Here is a 6,544-nt window from a genome sequence, read left to right on the forward strand (position 1 = left end):
CTCCTTCCGGTCTGCACAAATGCCACCCTCTCAATGAGGTCTTTCCTGACTTTTCCATTTAAAATAGCAACTCCTTATGTCCACCTCAGCCTTGCTTTTCCATAGCATCTATTGAGTATATAGGTATATTGAATGTGAAATTATACACTCATTGCATATCTCAGAAAGAATATACAAGGAAGTTGCCAGTGGATGCTTCGGGAGAGAACAATTGGGGCAGCAGGGTAATATTAAAATTGATCCTTTTCTCTCCGATCTGCATTTAAAAGAAAATGACACCAGAGAGGGCCTGGCACAGATATGTTCTGAATGCCAGGCATTATGCTTGGCCCTGGGGTAGAGAGACTGCAGGCAGGATACCTATCCCAACGACTCGGGGTGGTAATTTAGTGGGAGAGAAAGCACCCAAACTGGCGAGGGGGACAGCACATTCCACAGCATGCGGTCTTAATAGATCCTGACAGCCCTCTGGGCCTTCAGAGTGGCAGGTGATATGGAGATATGGAGAGTGGCGGTGAAGATTTAAGGGAAGAGACAGAAAACAGTAGAGCCACAGCCTACAGGAGGTGTTTGATGCCAGGCTAAGCAGTTTGGCTGTTATCCAAGGAGTGGGAGACACTACAAGGTCTTAAGACATTGATAGTGCTGAGATCTGAATTTAGCTCATAAAGATCTTTCTCCCTGGAGAACTGAAGATGCCTAGGTTAAAGGTGACAAACTGGTGGCATACACATTTTTAAAAAATAAATATTTATTGTTCAGATTATTACAATTGTTCTTTTTTCCCCCCATAGCTCCCCTCCACCCAGTTCCCACCCCACCCTCTGCCCTGACCCCTCCCACTGTCCTCATCCATAGGTGTATGATTTTTGTCCAGTCTCTGCCTGCACCCCCCCACACCCCTTTCCCCCCAAGAATTGTCAGTCCACTCCTTTGTATGCCCCTGATTCTATTATATTCACCAGATTATTCTGTTCATCAGATTTTTATTCACTTGATTTTTAGATTCACTTGTTGATAGATATGTATGCCCTTCAATTCTAAATGATAACTTTGCTGGGTAGAGTAATCTTGGTTGTAGGTTCTTGCTATTCATCACTTTGAATATTTCTTGCCATTCCTGTCTGGCCTGCATAGTTTCTGTTGAGAAATCAGCTGACAGTCGTATGGGTGCTCCCTTGTAGGTAACTAACTGTTTTTCTCTTGCTGCTTTTAATATTCTCTCTTTGTCTTTTGCTCTTGGCATTTTAATTATGATGTGTCTTGATGTGGTCCTCTTTGGATTCCTTTTGTTTGGGGTTCTGTGCGCTTCCTGGACTTGTAAGTCTATTTCTTTCACCAGGTGGGGGAAGTTTTCTGTCATTATTTCTTCAAATAGGTTTTCATTATCTTGCTCTCTCTCTTCTTCTGGCACCCCCATAATTTGGATGTTGGTACAATTGAAGTTGTCCCAGAGGCTCCTTACACTATCTTCATATTTTTGGATTCTTTTTTTCTTTTTGCTTTTCCGGTTGGGTGTTTTTTGCTTCTTTGTATTTCAAATCTTTGACTTGATTCTTGCGATGCTCTCGTCTGCTGTTGGATCTCTGTATATTATTTTTTATTTCAGTCAGTGTATGCTTAATTTCTAGTTGGTCCTTTTTCATATCCTCGAGGGTCTCGCTAAATTTATCAGCCTTTTGTAGGAAATTCTTGAAAAACCTTATAACCATGGTTTTGAGCTCTATATCCAGTAGTTTGCTTTCCTCCATTTCTTTCATTCGTGACCTGTTTCTTTGTCTCCACATTTTGGCTGCTTCCCTGAGTTGATAGAGTGGCTTTGTGTGCTAGGTGTCCTATAGGGCCCAGTGGCTCAGCCTCCCCAGTTACCTGAAGTGGACACTCTTGGTGCACCCCTTTGTGGGCTATGTGCACAATCTTGTTGTAGTTAAGCCTTGATTGTTGTTGGTATCACTGGGAGGAATTGACCTCCAGGCCAGTTGGCTGTGAGGATCAGCTGTGTCTATGATGGGAGAACTTCTGTGCTGGAGACACCCTTTTAAGACAAACTTGCTTCAGTGGGGCTTTGGTGCTCACTGAGTCTGCCCCCTGAGTGTGTCCCTTATGGATCTGAGGAATTGTAATCTGGATGGTCCTACTCTGACCCCTGGGTACACTGGCTCTTGGATCTCCAAGGAGGTGCTAATTTAGCCTCTGCCTGAGGCCACCCAGCAGGAGCAATGGAGAGATCTGCAGATTCCTCTTCTTTGTTTGGGTTTTGGAGGTGCCCAGATGAGGCCCGGCTGTGAAGCAATGCAAGCTGCTGCGGGGCCTTGGGCCTTCTGTTGGATGTTCTGGGTCTCACTAACTCAGCTGCAGTTTGTTAGGTAAGTTTAGAATTCAAAGGACCAGGCCATTCATATGCAAAAGCCTCTGCGCTCAGCTTGGATGGGGCGGAGTCTCAGGGCAGAGCAAACAGCAATGGCTTCCCGTCAGCCCTGCCCTAAGAGGTCCCCGGGTCTCAATGTCCCTTGGTAATCATTGCAAGCACCTCTGAGAGAAAGCCGCCCCCGAGTTCCGCCTGCTGCCAGACAGTCCAGTTTCTCCCCGTATGAGTCTGGGTCCCCAGAGTCTCGCCCGGAACTGGAGTTCAGAGCAGTCAGGAGGTTGTGTCTCCCTCCGGATTGAAAAAGCCAGCCGCGTCCTCAGTTGCCAGCCCTCTCCTAGTGAGTGCCTCCGTACCTCTGCACTTTACTTCCACAGCTCCTCTGAGTCTCAGTGTGCTTTTCTCTTTCTTCCTAGTTGTAGAATTCCCACTTAGCCAGCCTTCCTGTGGTTCTGGATGATGTACGTTTTGTCTTTTAGTTGTAGTTTTGAAGTTGTTGTGCGAGGCAGCAAGTTAAAGTTTAACCTATGCTGCCATCTTGATTTCTCCTCCAGATTTTTTTTTTTAAGTTGCCAACACAAGCACATGGAACAACTGGAATTCAGTAGGAAAACTGTTTGGCAGTATCTTCTTTTAAACAAATCCATGCCTGAGGACATGCTTATTGATTTTATAGAGAGAGGGAAACGGAGAGAGGAAAACATTGATCAATTGCCTCCTCTACCTTCCCCTACCAGGGATTGAACCCGATATTTGGGTATGTGCCCTCACTGGGGAATCGAACCAGTACCCTTCGGACATTGCTCAACCAACTGGGCCATACCAGGCAGGGCAGGACTTATAGTATTTGTTTAGCCAAGTCCGCAGGAGAATAAAGACTGGGGATGTTTTGTTCACCATCATTTTATACCCTGTAGTTAGTATAGTGTCTGACACACCCAAGGGTTTCATACCTTAATAATTAAAAAAAAATTAAAATTGTACTAAAAGACCATTGCATAAAACTCACTTGCTTTAAGTGTAAAATCCAATGATTCTTAGTAAATCTACAGTTTTGCAATCATCACCACAATCCAGTTAGAGAACATATAAAACACCTGGAAAAACTTCCTCCTGTCCATTTTCAGCCAATCTTTGTCACACTCTCAGGCCCTAGGCAATCACTGATCTGCTTTCTGCCACTAGTTTAACATTTTCTGCTCCTCAAAGAACATTTTTAAGAGAATGAAAAGACAAGCCACAGAATGGAAGAAAATATTTGCAAAACATATACCAGATAAAGGACTTGTATCCAGAATGAACTAAAAACGCTATCCAGTTCTACGAAAATAACTAAGTAAAAAGGGGGCAAAAGATTTCAACAAATACTTCATCAAGAAAGACGTAAGAGTGACAAATGAGCACATGAAAACCTGCTCAATATCAATAGTCATGAAGGAAATACAAATATAGCAAAATAGTCTAATGAGATACCATTACATACCTATTAGGATGACTAAAATGTAAAAGATTGATGTTGGATAGGATGTGGAGGAACTGAATTCAAATCTTGTTGGTCAGAGAGAGAGAGAGAAACATCGATTGGTTCCCTTCCATAGGTTCCCGAGTGGCGATCAAACCCACAACCGTTTGATGCATGGGAGGACACTCAACCAACTGAGGCACTCCAGGCACGCTAAAATAAAATTTTAAAGGTTATTTGGTTCTAGCAATTATTTTTTAAAATATATTTTTATTGATTTCAGAGAGGAAGGGAGAGGAAGAGAGAGATAGAAACATCAATGATGAGAAGGAATCATTGATTGGCTGCCTCCTGCACATTGGACCGAGCCCGCAACCGAAGCATGTGCTCTTGACCGGAATGAAACCCGGGACCCTTCAGGCTAACGCTCTAGCCACTGAGCCAAACTGGCTAGGGCGCTAGCAATTATTTTTTATTTTTTAAAATTGATTTTAGGGAGAGAGAGATCAATTTATTGTTCCACTTATGCATTTATTGGTTGATTCTTATATATGCCCTGACCTGGGATGGAACCAACAACCTTGGCTTCTGGGGTCAATGCTCTAACCAACAACTACACAGCCAGGGTGGTTCTAGCAGTTTTTAAAAATTTAGGTGAAATTTACATAACGTGCAACTAACCATTTTAAGGGGCATTTAGTATATTCCCAATGTTCAATATCTTTTTTTCTTTATTTATACCTAGCAACATCCACAGTGCTGTCTTTACATATACTTTAACATTTTTTCATATTTTTTAACAAGTTAAAAAACAGCAAAATAGCTCAAATTACAATGTTATGTTCTTCATTCTGATTAGCTCCTCACACACACATACACATATACAGTACATATATGTGTGTGTGCACAGAAAGGGAATACTTGAATATTCATCTATGCTAGAATTCAATTTCCTATGAAATCCTCATACTTCATTCATTATTAGTTATCCTGGATCCTAAAACAGGCTGCCAACCTATCGGACTGTGACAGCTAATGAAAAATATGATGGCTATAAATGTGTGCATTCAAGGTAACTCCCTGAGTTTATTTGGTGCCAGTCACCAAAATAAACACTGCAGATTTCACTTAATTCATTCTGGAAAGATGGTCAGTCTGCTCTTTGATTCAGCACTGTGTGTGCTCATCATCATCACTGTCGTCGTCATCATCATTTTCATTTAATAAAATCAAGTGGGCAAACCAAAGAATAGGTAAATCCATTCCCACTAAATTGTTTCTTCTCATTGTACCCTCTGTTTTCACTATTTTGGGAATAGTTGAGGCCATCTTTGCTTCACCTTGTAGTTCAGTGCTGCCTCTGGGTTGCCTGTCTTGAGAAGAATTCACTTTGTGCTGGCTGTCCTCAGTAACTGACTCTAAGGCACTCAGTTTTGAACACATCTCTAGTTCCTAGATCTAGACTGATTTCTCCTGAGATGTCCTGGCTTTCATATTTTCTTTCCACATGTTAGGAAACTTTAGCCTTCCATTGTGCTTTTTTTGAGCCCTGTCCAAATGAAGCAATAGGAGAGAGCTGAGTTATTCAGGTTGGGTTGCTCCTGAAGGCCAGGTCCTCTCCCATCACTGCTGCACAGTCAGGGATATTTCTCTTTTCGGTATGTTTTTTGTTTTTTGTCAAATTCTTGCCTCACCAGGAATTGGTGAACCTCTTCCTGGGAGGATGTAATAGTGGTGTATGGTGTGGTAGGGGTAGGGAACAGCGGAAACGCTCCTCTTCAGCCCAAACGGTAGAGACAGAGGGGGAGCTGCCATCACTTTCCATGAGGTGGTTTCTCCCTGTAAATTCTTCTAAATCGCTAGTGTGTAGAGGAGCCAGTAGCCTGGCTGCATTTGCTGGAGGGGAAGGCTATGGAGGAGAGGCAGACTCCGAGCCTGTCTTTTGGGCAGTTCAGCATCACCTACCAGCCAAGATGTGTTTCCACAGAAAGAGTTCACTCTGCAGTTATTAAGTAGCTTAGCTTCACGTGTTTTCTTGAAACAGAAATTTGTAGAACCACAGCTCCATGATCCGTTTTAATTAGGTTTTAGTTCTCAGACTCCAATCATAGCAGAAGAGGCAGCTAGACATCTTTTATTTACTATACATAAATATGAATTGCTGTTCTTTTGCTGTACTACCCCATTTCCACCTATATGTAGGGTAACAGGCTGATTGTAAACTGCTTTTTAATTAGGTATGCTGTTTTGGAAATCGTTACAGTGTTTAGTTTTGACATGTAAAAATACATTTTACATATAACTCCAAAACATTTCTCTTTACAGATACCTGCCACTATAATCATGGCAGTTTTCTATTTATAAAAAGGTTTATTTTATTTTTTATTTTTTTATTATTATTTTTTAATTTCTTTATTGATTAAGGTGTCACATATTTGTCCTCATTAAAAAGGTTTATTTTAAATAAAATAAAAGTGAATCAATGTAAAGAAAGTGGTACATAATAACACAAGTGGTTTGCAGATGCACCCAAACTAGAGACAGTGGTACCCGAACCACCAGAGTTTGGGAAACTGGTCTCGCGGGAGTTGAGGGGTGGGTGCGAGGAGACTACGGAAGCCCGGAAGACCATGGAGAAGGCCGGGACTTAGTGGGAAAGCGGCCCCGCCTCCCTGTCAGCGCGGCGCAGTGCGCAGGCGCAGCGGGCTAGGCCTCAG

This window comes from Cnephaeus nilssonii (assembly GCF_951640355.1).
Source record: "Cnephaeus nilssonii genome assembly, chromosome: 3".
Lineage (NCBI taxonomy): Eukaryota > Metazoa > Chordata > Mammalia > Chiroptera > Vespertilionidae > Cnephaeus > Cnephaeus nilssonii.